Here is a 26,102-nt window from a genome sequence, read left to right as displayed (position 1 = left end):
TACGTCAGGCAGAGATCGCCTCTGAGTTGGCGGTAAGCAACTGACTAGAGCTGGAGTTTCTTTAGTCAAGTTGCATAGGGCATCTGTTTGAGGCCCATGATCCTCTTGGAGAGGTACTTTTGAGGTCTATCCAGCTGTTGTAGATGACGGGTAAGGTACATTCCAAATGGGGCATTGTACTCAATTATGGGCCTGATGAGTGATGAGTAGAGGGGCACAATGACCTCTCTTGATCTAGATGTGAACCCTTTTGTGATTAGATAAGCTATATAGAAGGTTTTTCTAACCACTTTGGTAATGTGATTGTCAAAGGAGAGGTTACTATCTACTTGGGTCCCCAGATCCCTAATTACTTCTTCTGTACTTAGTGGATTACCTCCTATGTGGTAGTTTGTGGATACCTTGTTTTTCCCAAAGGGGATGACTATGCACTTTTTGCCATTTAGCTTGAGGCCATGGTTCTGACACCAGGTATCTGTCTCCATAAGACCCTGCTGGAGGATGCTTGTGTCAGCCGGAGTGTCTATTATGGCACCCAGTTTGCAGTCGTCTGCGAACTTGGTCAGCCACAGTCCTCCCGTGCTAGCCTGTACCTCAGAGAAGTATATACCGAACAAGAGGGGTCCCAGGACTGAGCCCTGTGGGACACCACTTGTAACTGGTTTAGAGTTGGACATGGCACTCCCAACTCTGACCATGTGAGTTCTATCCGTGAGCCAGTTTGCAACCCATCTTGTGACATATGGGTTGATATTTAAGCTGGTAAGCTTATTTATGATGCCGGAGTGGGGTATCATGTCGAAGGCATTTGCGAGGTCCAGGTAGGCTGTGTAGACTGTCTTTCCCTCATCTATGGCTTTGGTGGCTGTTTCAAAAAAGTCAGCTAGGTTTAGGAGGCAAGATCCACCTTTAACAAAGCTGAATTGGTAGGGTCCAGTGACTGGAGGTTCCCAATGTCTTTGTTTATGAGATCCATGATGATGTGCTCCATAGCCTTGCAAACCAGGCTAGTCAGGCTTATAGGGCGATTGTTCCCGGGATCTGTTGTGGTGCCACCTTTGTGGGGCGGGATTATTGTTGCTGTATGCCATTCCCTGGGTACATAACCTGTAGTAAGGCTGAGTTGGACTAGTGAGTTTAAGTGAGGGTTTAGTTCTTTCTGGAGCTCGTGTAATACACAGCCCGGGATTCCATCTGGTCCGATTGATGCTGTGTTTTTGCTTTGGAAAGGGCTGCTTCCACCTGTGTGTCTGAGATTTCTGGGGGACTACATTCTTCAGGGATAGACACAGGCCCTTTTGAGGGGAAGGGGGGGTAAAGTTTGCACTGATCCTGTCCACCAGGATGATGGCAATGTCACTTGATTCCATGTATTCTGTGCCATTTTCCACCAGCTCAGAGCAGATCTGAGTGTTTCCTCCCAGATTCCTGATGTAGCTGAAGAATGCCATGTGATTATCTTTAGAGTCTTTGGCAATTTTTCTTTCGAAGTTAGCCTTTGATGATTTTATGATGGAGTGAAGTTTCTTGCTTATACTGATCAGGAATGCCTTCCCTTTTTGGGATTTAGCCCTGTCATGTAATCGTTTCCTCCTTTTGTTATATAGATTATTTATGGCTGTGGTCCACCAGACTGGTCTTCTATTCTTGGAGGAGTGAGTCTTGGTTTTATTTGGGATAGCACAATCCATGCATTTCTGTAGGTGCCTATAGAGTGCATTTGTAAAGGATTCTGTGGTTTGGGTAGCATTTTCCATTTGCCTGGGGGCTTTAAAACTTTCCACTTCTGTCTTGAGAAGTGTGAAGTTTGTTTTTGAGAGATTTTTCACAGTGGTTTCCTTGGCTGGGGGTGGGGTCGGGATGTGGATGTCCATTGTGATTAGTTTGTGGTCTGATCTTACCAACAAGGGGTTTACCTCTGGTGTGGAACATTGATCCCTTATGTTGGTAATGACTAGGCCCAATATATTGTTCCCTCTTGTTTGAGTGGTGACCAGTTGTTCCATGACATTTGAGCTTATGAACTCTAGGAACCATTGGGCAAATGAGTTGGGACTAGAGTAGTTTTCCCAGTCAATGTTTGGGTAGTTGAAATCCCCCAATATCATGGTGTTTGGTGTGATCTTCATATTCTCCAATGTTCTCAGGAATGCCGAGTGGGGGTCCTCAGACAAGGAGGATGATCTGTAGCAGGCTACAACCTGAAAAGCAGTTTTTCCCACTTAGTTGCACATGGATTGTCTCCGATGCTTTGTGCAGTGCCACTAACCTGGAGATGTGGCTATCCTTGATAAAGATGGATACTCCCTCTCCTTTAGTATTTCGGTCCGAGTTCTGGGGCCGAAAAGTATGGTATGAGTTGAATCCTGGTAGTGCTGGGGTGCTCTCTGGAGCCTTGAACCAGGTTTTTGTTACTGCACAGATATCGATTTTCTCCATACTGAGGAGTGCCTCGTGTGCATGCATCTTGAGGTTTAGACTTCTGGCATTGAGTAGCATAACCCTTAGTTTTTTGTTTCTGGTATTGTCTATGGAGTGGGTTTGTCTTTTGAGCCTTGCCTAAAAAAGGAACTATGGGGGTGGCAAGAGCCTTGGCCAGTATTCGAAAGCCCAAGCGTGACAGGTGCAAGCTTTCCCTGGCGAAGCAACGTGGCTTGTCGAGCATGTCATCCCAGGCTGACAGACACTGGATCCCCTTTGAATGACACCAATAGCTTAGCCAATTGTTAAAATTGATCATTTTGTCTTTATACTGTGGCATCATTCTTGGTGAGGGCAGGATGTTACTCAGGGTCAGGGTCATATTGGCCTGGACTACATGATCAGAGAGATCCTCTATGTCTATTTTCACGTAGTTCAGGGAGGTACATCTCAGGTCATTCACACCAACATGGACAATGACAGCGTCATATTTGTACCTGCTGTGGAGTGACCTGAGTGCTTGAGTTATGTGGTGGATCCTGGCACCTGACAAACAGCTTACAGTGACCCTCTCCTTGTTCAGTCTGGTGAGTGGGACGTCAGTGTGCCTGACAATAGAGTCATGTATTACTAGTGTATTAGGAGTGTTATTTAGTCTTAAGGGCTGTGACTGTGTGGCACACTGGCTTTGTGAAGTATGTGATCCATGAGAGTTGTTGTGGGGTAGTGGATGCTTGTATGTCTGCTTTGGAGGTATCTGCTGCTTTGGCAAATTTTTATTTAGAGCCTCCAAATATGTTTTTGTGAGTTTATGTGTCTTGTTTTCTGATGTGATTGGTTTATGTGAGACTGGTTGTGTGGTGCGAGTGTTTCCCTTCTCCTCCTGAGCCAGTCTTGGGTTGAGAGAGCTCAGCCTCCAGTTTGGCTATATAGTTGCATCTCTCACATACATTTTAGTTTGTTGGTAGGAGGAGAGGGTTGTCTGTGTATATAAGGCAATTGTAACATTGCCTCAAGATTCCCAGATTCACCAGCTGGACTGGAGAGTATAACTGGAACTGCACTTTGGACATGCCTGGAAAATTTAAAAATTAATTTATTGATTGTCCGGACTGGATGACTAGGGAGCCTTGTACTTCTACTTCAGGGGGTATAGTGCTATAGTTTGTGTTTACTGAGAAGCTTGAGCAAGTGCTGGGCTGTAGAAGGATGGTAGAGTACTTGCTTTAAGAGTTAGACTAGTTCTAAGGGAAAAATTGAAGAGCAGACTTTGTGGAGCCGGGAATAGTTTAAAACAGCTTAACTGGTGCTGCGCGATGTTGCATGATGCTGCGCGAGGTGCAAAACCACGCAAAACTGTGCAAATGCGAGTTTTAAGGCAGGGAGTTTGAAAGAGGTAGTAAATAGCCCAAAACAGCCAATAAGCTTCTAGTTTCTGGGCTGAGACCACTCCTCCAAGGACAGATAACCTGCTCAAAGCTCCCCACTGTCACTGGCGAACAGAGAAGCTTCCTCCTATCCAAGTAAGGGTATGGGCAACACAGGAACTTTACCACACCCCAGAAATCAGCAAGACCTGAAAACTGGACTACTCTAGTTAAATAAAGGTGGGAAACAAGGATTTTTTTTTGTTTTGTTTTTACAATAAAACAACAGATACTAGGCAGAAAAAACACTGTAAATGCTTTAAATCGGCTAGCACACTTGAGTGTGTCGCCTACAACAGTTAAACAAGGCACAAATGACTTTTGAAGTGCAAACACAGAAAAAATGCAGAAAACAATGCTTTACAGATCTCAGATAGCTAGAAAACTCACTTTTCGGTGAGAATATGCAGTCGCAGGTAGGGTCTCAAAGACAGTTTAAGAATGAGAAAATAGTAGTAATCCAGAATGCAGAATTCACGAGAAACACTTTTAAAAACACCTTTAAAACTTTATTCCATAAGCGCTTTTGGCTAGAAAATACCAGCCTTCTTCAGACATTCAAAAAATCATATCAAACTCTTTTATAGCCCAACCCAACCACTTAAGTCTTAAAGACATAGCATTTTAAAGCAACAACATATTAAAATGAAATACTTGTAACAATTCATTTTTAAAAACATTTATATAGTTTATATATAACTATCAAAGGTTTTTAATTTTAACTCACAAGAAATAGACACTATATCATTTAACCCTGGATACGTAGTTGCATTCAAGTGTAAAATCCACCACAACTCTCTATGTTCTAAAAAAAAAAAAACACTTACAGGAATTTCCAAGTCAAAGCTTTATATTTGTCATACTGGAACACCTGCAAAAATCCCAGGGTGGGACCATGGGGTATTTGTTTTTAGAACAACCATCAATGAAGGGCCAACCATTTGTCAGACATCCACATGTTTGTGCCAAAATGAACACATTCATAAGATGCACATTCACAGTCCGCAAACATCTGTGTAGTGGGGAGATGGGATGCTTACAAGGAACATATACTACAGCAGGTTTGCATTGCTGTCTGTCATTGTGGCACACTGATGTTGCTGGACTGTCCTCATATAGTTGTTGCAATATCAGACAGCTATTTGTCCGACAGTGGCTATATGATGAATTAGTGTGAACTTGCCTGTAGGGGGCACACCAGAGTAGACTGCAGTGATGGGTGTAGAGACATAGAGCAGAATCTGTCATGGCAAACAGGGACATAACCAGTATTGCTACTATCTTGGTGATAGCCAGATATGTAGTGTGTTGATAGACTGTGGGGTATGACATGTGAGTGAGTGGTGGATAGTGCAGGCCATATTGGTTGTGGAGGGTCTGTACTTAGTAGCTGCCCATGTATCTGGTCCTGTAATGTGTCCCCTCTTGTTGTCTTTCAGGAACAATATATCACAGGAGGCATCCCCTATTCACAGCTGCTGTGAATGCTGTTATCCTGGATGGTCTTAGACTGCATCATCACATTTTGCTTTCAGGGGGTTGCTGGCATTGTGACTAGCATGCAGCATTATGAGCTGACCTTGTCAGGGTGATTGACCAAAGTGGACATCAGGACAGGACCTATGAGCAGGAATGGCAGAGGGCCAAAGATATGCTCAATGCTGTACATCAAAGGGCAGCTGCTGTGGCCAGTGATTGTCCTACCACCGGTGGAGGGCCTGCAACAGAACAACAACTCACAGCCATAGAGGAATTCCTGGTAAACCTAGAATCAATCACCAGCTCCCAGGTATTCATCACCCCATACATCAAGGAGGTGGGTGCCACAGCATCCACATCAGAGGAAAGTCCAGGTAGGCTTACTTTGTTCACCAGTGTAATACTGTATCAGTCACTGTGGCATGCTCTGCATTCCAGTACATGGGTCTCAGGTCTATCTGCATTGGGGGGTAGTTTTAATGCAGAGTTGTGCACACATACTCAGAATTTTAGCAATGTAGACAGTATCACAATAGCTACTGTACATGTGGATATATGCACATACTACCCTCTAACAGTACAACATTTGGTATTGCTGACAATCCCTCTCCCTCAAATTTTCATAGGTACATCAGGTGTGGCTGGAGCCTGTTGTCCTGTATCTGGTAAGTGTGATACCATTGTTTTACAGCTTATATATACCATATGAATGTTAAGGACTGCCATTTAGCCCAAGACACAACTATTATGCTTAGCCAGAGTGGAATAGTTGTATGTTCCATATCAGAGCAGTTACAGTAACTACAGTGCTTACAATGGATAATCACAACTGTGTATTTCTACAAACAATAACATGTTTGCAGTTATAGTCATGAAGAAGTATGCAGCCTGCTGTACAGGAGGTAATGACTCCAGGTTGCCTGTTCAATCACTACAGTGAGATGGTACATACCTGTGGCAGTGTTACTACAGAAGGCATATCATTCTCAGGATAGCTGTACTGGATATTATGTGTAGTTCTATCACATACACTATCATATTGCATACCCCACAGGTGTAGTGTACTGGCAATATTCACTGGATGTAGCTAAAGTGCATGTTAGAAAGAGACTGTCTTGTCTGTGTACTTTGTGTGTTTGTGTGCTGTGCATGAGATCAGTGATGAGAAGATGTGTGACTGGTAATGCAGTTGTGGCTCCTCATCTGTATGACTCTGAGTGGATTACCATACATAATAGTTCAGGTAATAATGTACTGATTTTGTCTGCCTCCTCACAGGTGGACAGGGGGATTGGAATCTGTCCCCCTCACAACCTGATGTCAGTGTCCCATCTGCCTCTGATGATGATGGTGACCATAGTGAGGTACACATGGGGTTGTCCCAGAGGTTGACATCCCTTCTGCTCCCATTGTCCCCACACACAGTCAATATGCCCGCACATACCCAGTCCCCAGAGGCACAGATATTTGACAGTCACATGGTGTTAACGTTGAAGAGGACAGCGTGACAACTATGGTATCAGTGAGTGTAGACATTGGCCATAGCCAGACAGCTGGCAAGGTCCCACACAGGCAGATTGACAGGGGTGCTCAAAGGGGGACTGCTGTCCATCCACCTTCTGTCAGAGATGTCACATAATGGGTCACTCGCTGCATGTTTTGGTCTGTCATGGAGGCACAGGCATATACCGAACGCAACACCAGATGGATGCTCAGGGTTATGTATGCAGCACAATCTGACATCCGTGACTGCCTCCACCACATTGGTGATGCCATGGATTGTTTCACTGATGTAGTATACACATGGGCTGAGACAGTGTCTGTCTTTGCCTGCACATTGACTGTGTTGGAACATCTGGTTGGGGTAGGGCATTGGGCACATGGAAGTAGGTCAACAACATGTTCCCATAGTAGCAGTACCTCCAGACCTACAGTGGGAAGTGTGCTGTTCACACCATAACATGGCATGCTATGTCCATGTGGTCCTGTGTGGTCCCGTGGAGCACATGGACCCAGTAGACTGCAGTTACTGTCAGGTACTAAAACCACATCCAGCCTTGGATGTGGTGGTGCCATTGCCACTCCTGACAGAGCAAGTTCCTGTGTTCATGGCTGGATATGATGAACTGTCCACTCTGCCATGTACAGTCCACAGCTGTCCAATATACACGTGTAGGGATAGCACTGGGCTTGACAATGTACACACACACCCTCAGACATCACTGTCACATGCAGGTCACCAAAAGACACACATGGCACCTCTTCATGGCACATCTGAGCACCCAACTGTATGGCACAGCCTAGGCCTCTTCCACTTTCATACCACACCATGTGCATGTGATGATACCTGTGCCACATCCCTGCCACCCATGCCATGGATTCAGGGGCATGTAAATATGTGTCTGATGCACAGGGTGACTGTATTACTTTCAATGTAGTTATGAAGTGCAGTACTGTTATGCCATTGCAGGTGTCATGGGCCATGACAGGTACTGTGTGCTGGCATGTGTCATGACTACATAGCAAACCTTGTGTATCTTAGGTGCATGATGTTAGACTGGTGTTAATGTGGCAGAATGGCAGATGTATCACAGACCTATGTATGTTTCTGTTCCAGGTTTTTGAGTGGTTATGCTATGGGCACATGATGGGAGTACAGCGGCACAGGATAGCATGGCAGCACAGCAGAAATATAAAGTCAGCAAGGTATGGCATTATTTGTGCATGGTTCTCTAGGTTCATATGTGTAGAAAGTCATGTCTGGGAAATGGGGAAGCTGGCATAATTGTGCACTCATACTTTATGAAAAGGTCTGCTACCCTATATACATGACATCTGAGTTTTCTGACCGTACAAACCTAGATAGTTGTAGGCATCAGTGATGCCTATATAGGACCAGTAGCTTGTCACAGGGCTGTAAAATGCATAACCATTGCACAGAAATAGCCCACAGGGCATACTGTTAGTGATACTAGGGGGTATATCTGTAGTGACAAACATGGACACACACAGAGTTGACTGGTGGATGACAAGAACCCCTACCTATCTATTATTACACACTACAGCTTGCAGTACATCTCACATGCACCACGGAGTTTATCAGATTTTCGGCTATCAGCTAGTGCTGTTAAGGTGGATGACACAAGCATGCCTTTTAGGGGAGGCATTTAGAGATCAGCAGCCAGTCTTTGTCCAGTAAAATGCATAACCATTGCACGGAGATTACTCATATGGGCTTGCTGCATATGGCTACATGTATGCACACAGAGAGTTGTCTGCTTTGAGATTAGAACCCCTACCTATCTAGTAGTACACACTACAGCTTGCAGCACTTATTGCATGCGCCACAGAGATTACAAGAAATTAGACTGTCTGCCAGTGCTTGTAAGGTGGCTGACATCAGTAGGCTTTGTAAAGGAGGCCACTGTTGAGGAAATCAGCTAGTCACAGGGTTATAAAATGGATAACCATTGCACAGACATTGACCAGACAAGCATGTCTTTACTGCTGCAGGGTATATATCTGTATACAACACAGAGAGTTACCTGTTGTGAGATTAGAACCCCTACCTATCTAGTTGTACACACTATAGCTCGCAGTACTTGTTGCATGCACCACAGATTATGTCTGTTGCATTTGCTGATACAGCCGCAGTACTTGTGGCCTAAGCAAAGTGGCCTTGTATTTCACAGCATGTGCAGCCTGCAGAGTGCTCCAGTGTTCTGCTATTATTGTCTTTAGTGTCATAGGAGTGGGATACCTACTAATACCCCTGCTATGTGTATACAGTTCCCAGTATAGACATGTCCAGCTGGTTGCAGTTTGGTAGGTGGACAAATGGCCAGGGACAATATGGCCTGTCCAAGGCCTGCATCACAACCATTGCACATTACACCACCTGTTCACAGTTGTCTGTCTACAGAGTGATATTCCACAGGAACAGGGTTCTGTGGGAGTATAAATTCTGTCCTTTAGCAGCCTTGGTTTGTTACCATCAGATAACTGTTGTGATGTGTAGGTGCAGATAACCCCTGCTTGCATGTGGGGACATTCATACATCTCCCCACACATTCATATACACACACACACACACACACACACACTCATATATATATATAGATTTATATATATATATATATATATATATATATATATATATATACATACATATATATATATATATATATATATATATATATATATATACACGCATATATACCTGTTTCCACACTCCAGCACCTCCCTGATATTTTGCCCAAGGCATTCCCCGGGTGTTTGTTGAATGTAATATTTGACTCATACCTATCAACTGTACATATTTACACAGAATATTCAGATATTTGCCTCATATCTATCTATCCTTACGATAATGACAGATTTGATAAATTTAAATTTGACATACCAGAGGTGATTAAACCCTAGAGCTGGAAATTGGAAGAACAGGTTAAAGAAAAAAGAAACAGAATGGCAGTTTAAGTTGGCTGCCATGTTCCCTCCAGGTTTAAATGACTCTATATTTATTGGTCCTTTTTTATATGATAGAGCAAATGATATATAATACATTTTATGTCATTATTTTTAGTAGGGTACACATTTAATGCTGCTGTAGTATTTTATCGATGGTGTATAAATTTTATTGTGAATGATTTTATTTACAATGTTATAATTTTCTGGTTTTGCTGCTTTAAAATTTGATTTATTTGTTTCAGTCATGTGATTGCTACATCACTAATTGTTTGCAGTATTTAAATGTTTTATATTTAACAGTGAATGTATTCTGATGAAGTCTCATTTGTTATGAGACAAAAGCACTAAATAGTCTGCTTGATTTAATTAAATACTGGCCCTGAGTTGGTGGTGTGCGTTACTGGAACTGTTTTGTTTCTGTTTCATAATTACAAGATAATACTTTGTGAGCTAAATTAATTATGTTTATTGGACTTATAGAAATGTGCTGTTAAACCATCTATTCCAGATGTCTTTGATGATACAAGACCTTCAGGTGTGACAAGAATCTCCTTAGTTGACATAGGCTGCTCAATTGGTTATAGTTCTAGATTATATGAGGTAACTCTAATCTCAAATGGCAGCCACATTAATGTCTTTCAGCCTTGCACCTAGCTCAGTATGTGATCTGAATCCCAAGTATGCAATCTACTGATGTCAATAGGGTCATGTATAATTACCAATCAATACTTTTAAGGCCAATATAATGATGTTCCCCTGTCTTTCCTTGAATCTATGTGCTTACACTTTCTGAGAGGTGAGCCCCTTTTGCCCAAAGGAATCATTTCATCCTCTCACATTTTTGTTGTGGGTCTCAATATTAATTTATTTTCATATATAAATTTAGTTTTGTGATGTTTTGAGCTTAAAGCTTGTCTCTAGCACACTCTTTTTTTTAATTTCTTTTCCAACCCAGCCACTTTTCATTCGGTTTAAGATCTTTAACATATTCTTGGCTATCCTGTTCTTCTAAGCTGATGAGAAACCCCTTTAATTTGGTTTTAAACCTATCCCAATGTAGTCTGGCTTTATGGACACCCATTTACTATCTTCCCTAAAGCTAATAATATGTTTATAGGTTCATACTAGGATAATTACCACTAAGGTCTTTAGAAGCCTAAACATGCAACTCAACCCAATTTTGTCCGAGAGTTCCTTGGATGCCTATATGGTGGGGTATGTTAGTAAGGAGTTAGCTAATGGTTATTTGTGATTTATGGTATATTACTTGGGTATTAATTTACATACTATCAACCTCTGTCCATCCAAGACATGAAGGTTAGGCTAGGGAAGAATTTACAGTTTCCCATCCAATGATCAAGGTTTCTTTTGAATGTCAGGGTTAAACTCTGCTTCATATAGTACAGAAGTTTACTCCATAAAGTGGAGATCCTTTGAGACACATATCAATCCCTCCAGCAGGTTCTATTTATGTTGCAGACAAAGTTCATGTCCTTGGATTTATTGTTTCTGGTATTGTTGGTCTTGCAGATGTGCAAGAGCTCCATCAGAGCTGGATCTGAGGACTTGTTATATGTTAGCCACAGATTGCCTCTCAAAAACCTGTAGGAGACTGAGTACAGAGATAAGACCTTAAGACAATATGTGTGAGCCAGGCTATTCATCCCATGGATTCTTCTGGTGAGGAACACTTGCGAGGATTCCAACTGTTGCAAGTGACTAGCTAGGTTCATGCCAAATGGTACATTGTACTCAGTGATGTGTCTGATAAGGGCTGAGTAGAATGGCACTATTACTTCATTGGACCTGGATGCCATATCCTTGCTTTTGAACTGGGAGACACAGAAAGATTTTCTTACCATCTTGGCTACATGTTAAACACCAGATTACTGTCTATATATGTTCCCAGATCCCAAACTATCAGGTCAACTCTTAGGGGTGTTTTAACAATGAAGTAGGTTGGGTGGAGTCTTTCCCAAAGGGCACTATAATGCATTTGTTTGCACTGAGTTTCAATCCATGGTTTTCTCACCAGTCATGTGTTTATGTTAGAGCCTCTTGCAGAATGTTGGTTTCTTGGGGGGAATCTATGATAGTTCCCAATTTACAGTCATCTGTGAACTTGGTGAGCCAGTGGCCTTTGATGCTAGTCTTGACTTCCAAGAAGTAGATTCCAAATGGGAGAAGGCCCAACACAGAACCCTGGCGTACTCCACTGGTGACTAGTCTCTTGGTGGAGATGGAATCACTGATCTGGATTTCTTGGGGATTATCTGTAATCTAGCTAGCAATCCTGTGAGTTATGTTTATATTTAGGCCTAATTCTGAGAGTTGGTCAACAATACCTGAGCAGGGTATTGTACTGAACTCCTTGGCCAAGTCAGGGTAGTTGGTATGCACCATCTTACCCTGATCCACATCCATGGTGACCCTCTCTAGAAGTCTACCAGGTTAAGTAGGAAAATCTTCCCTTAACACCAAACTGGGATTAGTCTGGTGTCTGTAGGTTACCAATACCCTTCTTGATCATTTCCATGATAATTTGTTCCAATGTTCTGCATATAAGACTTGCCTGTAGTTCCTGGTGTGAGCTGATGGTCCATTCTTATGAAGAGTGATGACCGTTGCAGCCCTGATCAAACCTCCAAAATAATTAAAATTGTTTTCTTGTTAAAAAAAACTCTAACTGTATCACAGAATGATGCAAAAAAGTTGCAGACACAATGTTAATCCTTTCTACCCTATTTAAAACTATTCAAGAAACAAACCAGTACTCAATCCTACTAACACCATTTTTGACTGTAACTATAGTATGCAAACTCAGCTCCATCTAATGGAAATCAACAAAATCCATCAACTAGATTACCTATCTCCAGCCCTGCACTAAATTCCTTAGCCACTTTTAGCGTAGGTGTCGGTACCATAGAGTGAGTGGGGTTGAGTGCCCTCCCACTTTTACAGTTGCAGGTTGACTTCTTCACTCTGCGGTGCAAGTATTTTCTTCTTTAAGGAGGACCTTGCATGCTTTGCATGCATGCATGCCAATGCAGATGTAAATACATTCCACACTCGCATGCAGAATTTAAGCTGGCAGTTACATCAACAGAGAAGGAAATATGTGTGTGTGCTTGTGGCCGTTGGTTGAGAAAGAAGGTAAGTGTGTGTGTTTGTCTGTATGTAATTTAATATCGTTCATTTCTGTATGAGAGAGAAAGTGTTTGTGTGTGTGTGTGTGTGTGTGTGTGTGTGTGTGTGTGTGTGTGTGTGTGTGTGTGTGTGTGTCTGTGTGTGCACGTGCATGTGTGTCTTGTTAGTAGGACTTTTAGGTAAAGGGCATTTAGTAACATAATGTGCAGAGTTCAGCTTGTTGCAGGGGTTGGGTTAGCGATAGTATTAAGATACAAGAGAAAGGTGGTTACTCAGGTGTGCTAACCTTAACCTTGACCCTAACTTTGGATAATATTCCCTTAAAGATATCTGTGGTCCAAACACCTACTGAACTTATGTTTCATTTAAACGGTATTCTTAAAAAGAATGAATGATAAATGCCTTTGGTTTGTTATGGAAAAGAAGTGTTCAATTATGTATGGAAATTGTGATCAATAACCTACTATGCATCTTTTCCTTTTTTATGTGCTTTCTTTTATTTAGATTCATTAACGTATAATACAGTTGCCTGTTTGAGAATGGCTGTACAGTCAACATAAGAGTCTTTAGCTCTTGATGTGGTAACCTACTGTTAGATGCTGAGTATAATGCCAGCATCCATCTTGCAGTGGTCAGCAAATTTAGTTATACTTGCAACTTTAGCTTTCTGGACTGGCATGGCTGGAAAGACAGCTGTCCCACTATCCCTTTTTAGCCTGACTTATATAGATTCTGCATGCCTGACAATAGGTCATCAATTAGTTGTTGCTCTAACTCTGATGAAACAACTAGATGAACTGCAAAAGAAAAAATTACAGTCTGATCAGAGAATGTTACGCTGGTATAGTTTAGTATAGGGCACGCATTCAGTATAACTAACAATAGTGTTAGGGTTGAAGAGCAGTATAAATTAAAGTTACTAAGATCCAAGAGTAGTACACAACTATAGTCTGATACAGTAGACAGTTATAGAAGTAAGAGAACATTTGCAAATTCCATATAATAACAATAGTATGAAGACTGAACAGGTAGTAAACAATGTTTACTGTAGAAGAGTAAGCACAGATTCCACTAATAGCATTAGCAGAGTTTGGCGCCATTGTCACAGACCACTCACATCAAGACTTGACTCCCCTCATCTGAATGAAGATGAGTTAGTTTGGCTACCAGAAAACACACCACTTCAAAGAATGAGTAGCCTTAGATAATATACAAAGACTGCATCCAGAATGCCACAAAATGCAAACTTGAAAGAATTAATAGGCTTGGATGCCTGAAAATGATGGCCTCTTAGATTTATTAAACCCAAATGCCATATGCTTGGATGCTTAAAATGTCCTCTAAGTTAACCGATGTTGAGGGAGTATATATTTCTAAAATAAATGCCCTTTTTAGATCACTAAGTGCCCCCCCCCCCCCAGCCTTCAAAAACTTCTGGCACCTCTGACTTTTAGTAATTGTATCATGTTTGCAAGGATTCACTCTTTAAAATCTCCCCCAATAAGCACAGAATCTCCCTGACTGCATGTGTACTTAACTGTAAAAAAAAAAAAAAAAAAAAGAAACATACACATTTTAAAGATGAGTATAATCAATTATGTCCATAAAAGTTAACACAAAAGCATAAACCCATGTGAAATATGCCCACAAACAATAAACTCCCCTCGGTATCTATTTTAATGCTGGTCACTGACCAGCTAAGTGTCTTAAGAAGCAAAATTGTCTTCTCCTACTCATTCACTTAAAATACATTTCTCATACACTTCTGAGTTCTTAGAACCTTTGACTTGGACAAAATAATAGACCTCTTGGCTGGGATACACATCTGTTTTATGTTCCATGACAAAAACCCTATCTCTGAGCCATTATCTAGCTGCCTGACCAGTGTTCTTCCATCTCTCTTGATGGATGATTACCAGCGTCTTACAATGCATGTTCTGATTAACTTCATCAGCTAACCAAAGGGTTAGAAACACAAGAGAGGTAAGTATGTACTAAGCCAACAGATACAGTAGTAAGGTTCTCAGCAACATTGAAAGATTACACACTAACTCTAACATGAGCCAGATAACCAATGAAGATATACCTGATTGTTACTAGGAAGGCATAGAACCTTCTGCTAGTATTAATGCTGCAGAATGCAATGTAATTACAGAGGGAAACAAGAAGAGAATGTATGAAACCATCAAGATAAACAGCAACATCTAATCAAACCATCCTAGAATTAACCCCAACCACTTACCTTTGTAGCCTTCAATAAACAATAGAACTTGGATTTTGAAGCAAAAGAAAAGGGATAAGCCACACCATCAACAATGACTATACTAGCAGCTCGTACCCAAACCTTACTCTACTGCGCTCACATATAAATGAATGAGGAAGCACAGTTTTAATCTTCATGCACCTAAACAGAGAACAAAGCTCTTAATCCCCTGTAAAATATACACACTCTGCTTTATGAAAATAATGCAAGTTTTAAAATGCTAATTCAAAAAGATGTGAAAGAGCATACATAAAAGAAGGATCAACCACAGCTGGTATGTTGAATGAACAAGACAAACAGCCTTTGCTATTAACTAGTAGTGTGGGAAAGTGGAGCTGAAATGTGAAATCTTGTATTCTATGTTGGTATTAAAAAGGGGCCATAGCTTTCCTCCTCATCTATTAGGCCGTACTGTATTCCAAGACAATTCTGACATTGTGTCCTACAAAAGAAAGTACATTTGTGTAAAATTTTACCATAACAGATGTCCTCCTCTTCTCTGTTGCGGTATTCTTAAAGGTAGGTATCTCCTACCCAGGGAAGCCTACAGGTCAGCCAGAAGACCAAAGCCAAATGATCTTGTATGTACCGTACATCACACACTATGCACAAAACATAGAGCATGAGTGATGTACTGATACAGCTATCCAAAACTGAATTGCCCCAGAAGAGATCAGTCTCGATAGGACAAAGGAGTCCATGCACATTGAGAAGGAAAACATGCAAAAAAAAAAATGGGAAACTCTCAGTCAGATAGAAATCCAAAACAATAAACAGAACAAACAAGTGGGGATTGGAGGCAGGGAATGAATACTGTAACAGTGAAGAGAAGGACATCTAGTTTTGGTAATATTTACACAACTGTACTATGTCCTTCTATATCACTGTTGCAGTATTCATAAAGGTAGGGAGAGTAAAAGAAAAGCTGAAGAAACAGAATGGGAGGTGGAAGGCTGAGGAAAGCCCTCAACAAACCCAGATAAAGTTGTTCTAGCAAAACCTGCACTGGCCCTAGAAACCATAGCCAATACTTATAATGCTTAGTAAAGAGTATACACTGAGGATCAAGTAGGAGCTTCAAGGATGGAATTAGTGTCCAACTCCTTGAAGAAAGCACCAGAAGAGGCAACAGCTCTAGTAGAATGATCTCTAACAGAGCTAAACAAAAATCTGTCATGAAAAGTAAAACAAAAAGAAATGGCCTTAGATACCTAGAGGAGATGGTTTACTTAGAAAAAGTGAAAAACAATGTCCTGGAATGAAAGGAAACAAAAAGCTGATCAGGTGTATGAATAGCCTTAGTTTTATCTAAGGTATGTCTAACTCTGTCACTAGCAGACCAAGAAGAAGGGAAAAAGGAAGGGAGTTGTACCAACTGATTCAGTGCAAACTCATTTACTAGCCTGGGCTTGAGACAAGGATTAGTATGGAGGGACACCTTGTCCACGTGAAAACAAAACAAAACAAAACAAAAAAAGAGTAATGGCCATAAGGATCTGGAGCTCAGAAACCCTCAGAGCAAATATAAGAGCCAGCAACAAAACAGTCTTCCAGGTACAATGTAACAAAGAGGCAGAATCTGCAAGCTCAAAAGGAGCTTGAGTCAATTTTTCCAAAACAAAATTAAGGTCCCAAAGAGGAAGAATAAATTTCTTCAGAGGCCTAGAATGCAAGACACCTTTAAGAAATTGTTTGACTTCAAAACAAGAAGCCAAAGGAGGATTCAAGAACAGCCAAGCAGAAATGGTTCACAAATGGGCCTTCACAGACTTGGCCAGGCAAGACTGGATCAAATGACACAAATAAGAGATGACCAAACTGACCCCCGTAAACAAGTGTCCTGTTACAGCCATGGCACCAGACAGAAAATCTTTCTATTTGGACATATGAGATTTTCTGGTTGAAGGTTTTCTTGTCTTCTGTAAAACCCTGAGCACATCCTCGGAAAGTAGGTGCCTGAAAGAGATCAAAACCCTATCGTCCACAGTGTCAGTTGAAATGTGTACAAGGCTTGATGCATGAGAAATCCCTTGTCCTGTGTGAGGAGATCCAACCAGTGAGGTAACTTGTGGTAATTGCACATGCCCAGATGCATCAAGAGGGGGGAACCAGTGCTGTCTTGGCCAAGAGGAAGTCCCTAGTAAAACTTCTGGGGACCCCAGAGGAATCTTTTGCAGGACTCCTGGAAGTAGATGAAGAGGAAGTAAAGCATAAAGAAACATCCTCTTCAAAGGAAAAGAAAGGGTATCCGTCTTCCATACCAAATGGAATGGTACTCGAACAGAAGAGAGGGAGCTGCCTGTTCAGATGGAAGGCAAAAATATCTACCTGAGGAAAATCCCACTGATGGACAATGTCCAGAAAAAACATCTCCATAAAGCATCCATTCATTAGCCTGTGTTTTGCACCTGCTCATTGAGTCTGCCACTAGATTTTGCTCTGAAGGAATATATACTGCCTGAAGAGTCTAATAACTGTGAGTCACCTCCCAAGCCTGAAGAGCCATCCTGCAGAGGATAAGATTCTGTGCCTCCCTGGTTGTTGACATATCACATCACTGTAGTGCTGTCTGTGTACATATTCAATGGACTTGAAAGAACTTGGGGTAAAAAGCTTGAACGGCCAGAATTAGAGCCCTCATCTCTTTGATGTTGATATGGTCTGACTTCTGATGGGGGGATCTGAACTTTTAGTGACAAAAATACCCTGCCACATGTCTGAGGTATCAATGAAAAGTTCTTGAGACGGGACTGGGGCAAAAAGGGTAGGCCTGGGCTGAATGCAAAATGTTGAATCCACCACTCAAATTTCTTATTTAGACAACGAAGGAGAGGTATACCAAAATCCACAGGGTATCAATGCCACAACTAAACTGACGTGAGGTACCATTGAAGCTTCCAAATATGCAGTCTGGCAAGAAGAAGCATTAGAATATAAGAGGCCATGAATTCCAGGGCCCAAAGAAGCTCTCTGGCTGGCATGGCAGACAGAGGAAGAAGAAACTGAAAGAAGGCTGAAAATGTCAAAACTTTTAGAGATGGAAGAGAGATCAACATTGACACTGTGAATCCTGCATCCCATATATGCATGATCCTGAGAGGGAGTCGGGACGGACTTTTGGAAGTTGATAGTGAACCCCAGACTTTGAAGAACAGAGATAGTGAACTCTAGATCCTGTAACAGACAACTGGGTCAAGGTGCTTGAAGCAACAGGTCATCTTAATAAGGAAACATCTGAATGCCTCGGAGCCTGCAAAAAACAGTGACATTAACAGGAGCTATACATTTTGTGAATACCTTGTAGCAGTAGAGAGGCCAAAGGGCAAAACAGTGAACTGAAAAATGAATGGAAGAAACAGAGAAATGTAAAAACTTCCTGAAAAGAGGATGAATAGGGATATGAAGGTAAGCATCCTTCAGATCTAAAGACACCAGGAAAGTTTGGGGTAGTAAAAATAAGAAACAGGGTTTGAAGAGTAAACATCCAAAAGGAAGGGAACTTGACAAAGGTGCTGAATAGGGAGAGATCCAAAATATGTTTCCAAGTGCCCTCCTTTTAAGGAACCAGAAACATCCTATAATTAAAACAGAAGCAGTCACCTTCGTAGAACTCACACAATACTTTATTAAGCACTTTTCATCTTAAAACCAATGACAGACTTCTTCAGATAAAAAAATATATATATATTTATCTGAAGAAGTCTGGCATTGGCTTTAAGATGAAAAGTGCTTAACAAAGTACTGGGTGAGTTCTATGAAGGTGATTGCTTCCGCTTTATGTGTGGTTTACAGAGTTTCACGTGTTTCCTGTTTTGGTGAAATCCTGGAATTAAAACCCATACACACTTGGGAAGGGGGACAATTTGAATGGTTCCTTGGCTCACCAGGGTCCCTAAAACCTCTGGAATATGAGGAAGTTGCTCTAGAGAAGGTTGAGGAATCCTTGAACAGGAGGACCTCCATACCATGCAGTAACCCTGACAGATGATAGAAAGAACAGAGTCTGAAGTAATGAGAAGAGAAACTTGGAAGACAAAGAAAAAGCCAATGAGACAAAGGAACCTGGTCTGAGAGAAGGATGGTGTGAATTGTCAAAGAGAAGCAGGCTCACAAGGAGGCTTCTGGGCCACAGAAATCCAGAAAGCCTTAGCAGATTGGCAGGGCCCGCCTACCACCCTTCCTACCCTTCGAGGCCTGGTGGGGTTGCCTGCGAGCAAAAGCAGATATAGAAGGATAATTCCTCTGGAATTTAAAGATGGGAGAGACAAAAATATGTTTAAATTCCAGAAAAGCTTTCCTTTTCACTTGAAGAGACTTAAAAACAAATCAGCAGCAGCAGTCCCAAAAAGATGTTTATTTTCCAAAGGAGCATCCAACAACTTGGCCTTAATGTCTTCAGGCAAAGACTGGAGATGAAGCCAAGAATAATGCCTCATGACATACCCAAAAGTCACAGTCCTGGGGAAAAAAAAGCATAAGCAGCATTATAGCTACACTTAATAGAGTGTTTAGCCACTTGAGAAGTAGAACCTAAAAATACATAATGCAGAGGATTTGCCTTCAGAATCAGGGAGGTCAGAAATAACCCAACAAGCCTAATAAATCAAGGCCAGACCATACCATCATGTAGGTTTAGTAATTAACAGCCCTAAAGGACAAAGGAGAAGCAATGTAAACTTTCTTACAAATCCTCTCCATTGCTCTACTATCCTTCTCAGAAGGCGAAAGATTAGACGAGGCCAAGAGCTTAGAAGGTTTGCCAGAAGAGACTGATACCACAGCAGAATCAGCAGAAAGACATTTAAATAAAAGTTGACATTCCACAAGAACCTTATCGAACTTATCAGGTTTCTTAGGAGTAGGAGGCTAAGAATCAGGAGACCTGGAAGCAGCAATGAAAATGTCTAAAAAGGCAGCCAATGCAAGAGGAACTGCAAATGGTTTAGGAGTATCCATCTGAAGCAACTCATAATATCTTCCCTGAATATCAGACACTCAAGAAGCATCCCACTTAAAGTACTCTATCATACTAGCAATTGTGTCCCCAAAAAACAATTCATCAGAAGGAGACTCAGGGCTAACAGCCTCCTCCTCATAAGAACCATAAGCCAGAGGGGAAGGTATCTGTGAAGAACAGGACAAAGACCCCTCATCAGACTCTGAATCCTCATTTGAGGATCCTGTTCCCTAAGCCATTTAGAAGAGGTAAAGGTCCAAGGAGAAGCAGACACCAAACCCCCTTGAGGAGGTTTCAGGGCCATCAAGACAGAAAACAAGTCTTAAACTCTTGTCATTCTGTTTGAGGATCCTTAAGGTGTACAGAAATATGCTTTGTTTTTTGTCTTTTCTTAGAAGGGACATCAGCCCTAACAAATATCTGAGGTTCTAACCCTTGGCAAGATTCAATAAGAGAACCTAGAGTCTCGTCCCTGACCAGATAAATATCTGCAGAATCCCTCTATTAACTTCCAAGATAATCAACTGTCATTTGTCCTTGAATGCCTGGATCAGACACATGCAAAGCCTTAGAGGACATTTAAAAACACAGATACATGCTAGTCTACAATGGGTTCATGGCAGAGGAATCTGATGTAGACACTGAACAACCTACAGAGCTATTTTTTACTTCTAGAGGGAGGTTCAGTGGAAGCTGGACAACTAAAGAATCCAGCTGAGACTTCTTTGCCTTCTTCTTACCTAGCAGGAGTATCTTGGGGTAAAAGGATTCTGTCAGGTTACCCTGATCTAACTATTTAAGCCACTGGTTTTCAAGATAAAGGGCCAGGGAAGACAAATGGCTTTTGAGTGTATTAGGCACAAATGCCTTACAGATACTAGAAGTGGTATGTTAATGGGAAGCATACAAACAAAAAACACACTGTTCATGACAATCCTTTTGGGGAATCTACCTTCCACACTGATTTTTCCTTGTTGGATGACATGAACTGTAGGTAAGAAAATAAAATACAAGACAAAGAAAAAAAAAACATCACCAATGCGACACATATGGCAGCTAGGTGTTCAGTACAGCAACAAGGCTGTCATTCCAATAAGCAATAATGGCGTTTGGACTGCCATCAAATTTTTATGCCCTACGTTCTGTGTGGGGAGCATAGTTCTGACATACAATGCATACAAGATCACTGGGCTTGGGTTTACTCACCGAATGTCAGGCTGTCCTGAGCAGGAGATCCCTACTGTTAAGAATACTGCAACAGTGATATAGAAGGACATGTATTTTGCCCAGGTTCTCTATCCTTTCCTAGCATATTTTCTTATAATTTACAAACTTAACGATAGCAACTATATTAATGAAATGTTTGGTCACACTAGTCACTTTAATCATGTATCTAATTCTGTGCAACCTTTCTATAATAGGTACATGGTTAATTGCATTTTTCTCTGTTTAACATGCTTGCAGGATAATTTCCTTCCAAACATTCTGATAATCCAATTATTCTAAAAGTGTTTTGCCTCTGCCGGTTCTTGTCCTTTGCCTTATTTTCTAGAATTTAGAACTTTATTACCAAGTTCTAATGGCCTGTGAATGGTTTGGTACAATATCCCTTTGTTCAATAAATCATTCTGTTGCTGTATTATGGCCTGTCAAATATTAGATATTAGATCAAATATTAAATGTTGACTTTAATTTGTTGGATATTCAATGTCATCATTTTCATTAATTGACCAGCCCTCTCAACATTTGTCAAATACCATGATATCTTTAACCAAAACATAGGACTGATGTGTCACTTTCTGCGGATACATATTATGTTGTCAAACCGTAACAAGTTCAAACTCCATATTGTCGAACCCATATGTTCGAACTTGGAAAAGTTTGAACGCTTCAATCGGGATTTCAGTTCAGTGCGGAGAGCGAAGATTTCCCTTTACTGCACTGCAGTGCAATCTCGGAGTTGGTATATTTAATGAGCGGGGGGGGGGTGGAGGGTGCAGGGGTGCTTGCCCCTCTGCTTACAACCATCAGGTAAGTTTTTTCTTTTTTTTTTTTTTGACATTTTCAAACTTCTGAAAGTTCGAACGTATGAGTTTGACCATATGGCGTTCGGACTTTTAAAAGTTCAACAATGTAATATGAACTCACTTTCTGCTCCCATGTTACAGAATGCTGTGGTCTACTGCAGAGAATCAGATCTCACAAGTATTTTCTAACAATTAAAATCACTGAACTAAAATTAAATAATAGGACTATGCACTGCCTAATATTACAAGGAGTCTTAATCCCTGAAGCATATCAAATGGGAATTATCCATAGTTTTAATGATAAAATTGCCCAGTGACATCAGCACATTTTCAGAATACCTATACGTTTTCCCACTAGACTTTTAGTAGAATCATGAAAGTACTTGACAAAGATGGTGGTGGCCTCAGTATCACTGAGAAGTGGAAAGAGCAAATGGGAACAGCTTTAGGTAGGGTGGGGAAGTCACTCAATGCTGCTACAAAATTTCCTGGGATTATTGAAAAAGTGTTACTTTTGATTCGGGTAGTAAGATTTTCTGCTATTAAGGATACCATATTCTATTATTTTCCTGGCGTCCCTGTATTTTTCAAGTCAGCATGTCAGAAAAATATGTATTAATGTGTGTATTAGTAATATGCTTAGTGCATTTAGAGCTTGAAAAGGGTTAACACATTTATTCTATTTCATACTGCATAAATCTGTACAAACTGCAGATGCTTTCTGACCTTGTATTGTCAGCTAAAATCTTTGCTTATGCTTGGAAATTTACTGAGAAGCAGATGATTTCTGCTTGTGTCAGGAAAATAATGAATAGAACAATACTACTTGTATAAATGTTATGAGGCTTAGACAAGAAGTTCCGCTTGTGCTGTGAGAAAATACACAGCTGTAGAAGCTATAGATAATTAGAACAAAGACTGCTTGAAAATATGAACTGTAATCAGCATTTGCTTATGCCAGAGTTAGAAAAGTACCTTGAAATGTAACACATGTATTAGAATTGTACAATAGGGGCCTGTAATGGATTAATGCCCACCAAGGCCAGGCTGTTTTTCTCAAAAAGTTTCTCACAAATCTAGTCATGTCAGCAGAAAATATGAGTAACATCTGCTGTAGAACAATACTGAAAGTTGTGTTTGATTACATCAGCCATAGAAGGCCATGTCTTGTAAAGCAGTATAAGAATAGCATACTTCCTGTTAGCAGTTAGGCAAAATCTTGTATTTGCATGTTTTTGTCTCCTTGCTGCAAGTTATTAAATGTGCCTTAACTGAACCTTACGTGTATTGGTCTTTGAAGTTTTTTCCTTTGACAGATTGGTCCTTCATACCGGAAACCCTCACTTCGCCTCGGATCAGACAGGCCAGGTGGCTTGAAACCGTGAAACCGTATGGGGAAGAAACTACATCGGTTCTTCTTATTTGAAAAGCCCTCTCACTGAATTGTCATACAAAAGAGGCCAGCCACTTTCTGATCTGTGACTGAAGGACGGGTTTACACGAACCAGGTGATCAATCACGAAGGCTCAGGTAAGATGAATCTACCTTTTTTTTCTGTTTTAGATCAGGGACTAAATTTGTATTGTTTTGTTAAGACTTTGTTTATACAAGTCAGGGACAAAAAGATTACTGTCTTGTCATAGATCAGGGAAACAGAGCAGGTAGGCAGTTATTCTGAAGAGAGTACAGCAAAATCCGTGGTACCACGTTAAAAAATAAGGAGTTACGTAACGATTAAAAGGATAGAACAGAATGGGTAATAATTGCACAAAAAGACCCCAAAGTCCGCCATTAACTGAAGACGCGAAATACATGCAGTCACAGCGTGCTGATAATATTAAATACTATTCAAAATGGGTTAATAAGTATGAATTTGACGGTAAATTAGAAAAATCCTCGCTTATCAAACTTGTCAAACAGCTTAAAACCGATTCTAAAGGTCGGGTAAAAAATCAACATCAATTAGGAATTCCTCAGGCACACAGGTGGATTGAGGAAGTAAACCGAAGGGAACAAAAGAATAATAATTCAAAAGCAATGTTTTTAGATAAGGAGGATAATAACTTAGTAATAGCATCGGCACCTCCACCTCTCTTACCAGAATATTAGGCAAGTGAACAAGTTAGTCCACCCCCGTGATATCCTGCTGTCACTGTAAATAGAGATACTACAAAAGCGAAATCGTTTATTAGAGATCCCGTTGAGACCAGGTCTCGAACATGGGCAGGAAACTCAAAAGGAGACATTGAGCTATATCAAATGGGTAGGAATTCACAATCTATGAGTGAAGAAGAAATATGCCCACTTATAGAAGTGCCTAATCCTCAGGCAGGACAAGAAGGTCAGGACCCAACTATTCTAGTGTATAGACCCTGGACTCCGGAGGACATCCGGAAGGCCACTGAGGGAATTCCCCATCCAAAAGTTAATTTTAGAAAGTTTTTGGAAGATTTGCAAGGAATGAGGCTAAGTTATAATTTAAACGGAGAAGAGGTAGAAAAAGTAGTCAGACAAATTGTGGGACCAGATTGGCACATGATTAGTGGTGACTGGAATCCCCGTGACGCTGCGCTCAGGCCCCTCCCACATAGCAGCGCAGAGCTAGACAACAGAGTGAAATGTCTTACAGACCGAATCTCTGAGAAATGGAAGCCTAGGGCAGACTGGACTTGCATTAATCAATGCATCCAACAAGAAGGCGAAACTGTTGACAGGTATTATGCCAGACTGTTAGAATGTTTTAATAACCATTGTGGAATGCAGGTTCCTGAAGATCAGACACACGATTCCCTATATGAGCATCAGCTAAAGAATGCATTTTTGAAAGGCAGCATTGCACCCATAAGCAGTTTTATTACAAAGCACATGGTAGATTATCATACAAGCAGATTACAGTCATTACTTGAATATGCTAGGCATGCCGAAAGGCATTTTAATAGCAAAAAGAAAAAGAAAGCCCAAGTATTTTCTGAAGAAGATGGAGCAGAAGTTTATGTAGTACAGTCCAAGAAAAAGGGCAAGAGAAATGCCCAGGGAAACAAACAATCTGATCAGCGATCAGAGGACTTTGAAGGGCAAAAGAAAAGGGGTGAATGTTTTAAATGCGGTAAAAAGGGACACTTGGCAAGGGATTGCAAGAAAAACAAGAAGGCAACCACGGAAGACAAGGAGGCTGAGGACTGACTATATGATAGTCAGGAATCACTAGAAGGGGGTAGCAGAGATATGACAAATGAGAGTGTGATAGAGGAAGTAGTGAATGTGACAGAAGAAATAGAGGAAGTGCAGGAAGTCACAGATAGTGAAGAAAATGAAATACTGGATTTAGCTTTATTGAGCTTAGAGCTCTATTTAGCAGACATGAAACCAGAAGTTACACTCCTGGTAGAAGGGTGGGAAGTTAGATTCTTGTGTGACTCAGGGGCATCACGGACCCTGATACATCCCTCCAAACTGCCAGAGAATTCAGAGTCACCTGATTACATACTAGTGAAAGCAGCTAATGGACAGCTGTATCGGGACCCCCTCTCCCATAATATTGCAATAACTGATCCTGTTTCAGGATTGACCCAGAAAAGCAAAATTGTTGTTTCTGCAACGTGCCCAGTGAATCTCTTGGGCAGAGACCTTATGCAGCTATTTAGTATAGCTGTAGTTCTATCTATGCAGGGTATGGAAGCACAGCGACAAATTGATACTTTTGCAGTGCAATCAGAGGGTGAAATGTTTTATTGGTACAGCCAGGACTTGGTTACAACTGGTCCAGGGGCAGTAACCAAAGAGTTGATGAACATAGCCATCAGCAAGTTCCCCTCCCTTGACATTGATAAACAGCATTTGTTGCACTGTACTCTGTATTATTATAACATACCAGGACCTGATAAGGAATATGAGCAAGAATTGTTTCGAAATTG

The sequence above is a fragment of the Protopterus annectens genome, chromosome 8.part1 (genome assembly GCF_019279795.1).
Source record: "Protopterus annectens isolate FY-2018-M chromosome 8.part1, PAN1.0, whole genome shotgun sequence".
Classification (NCBI taxonomy): Eukaryota; Metazoa; Chordata; order Ceratodontiformes; family Protopteridae; genus Protopterus; species Protopterus annectens.
The sequence above is the reverse complement of the archived record's forward strand: the minus strand, read 5'-3'. Positions refer to the sequence as shown.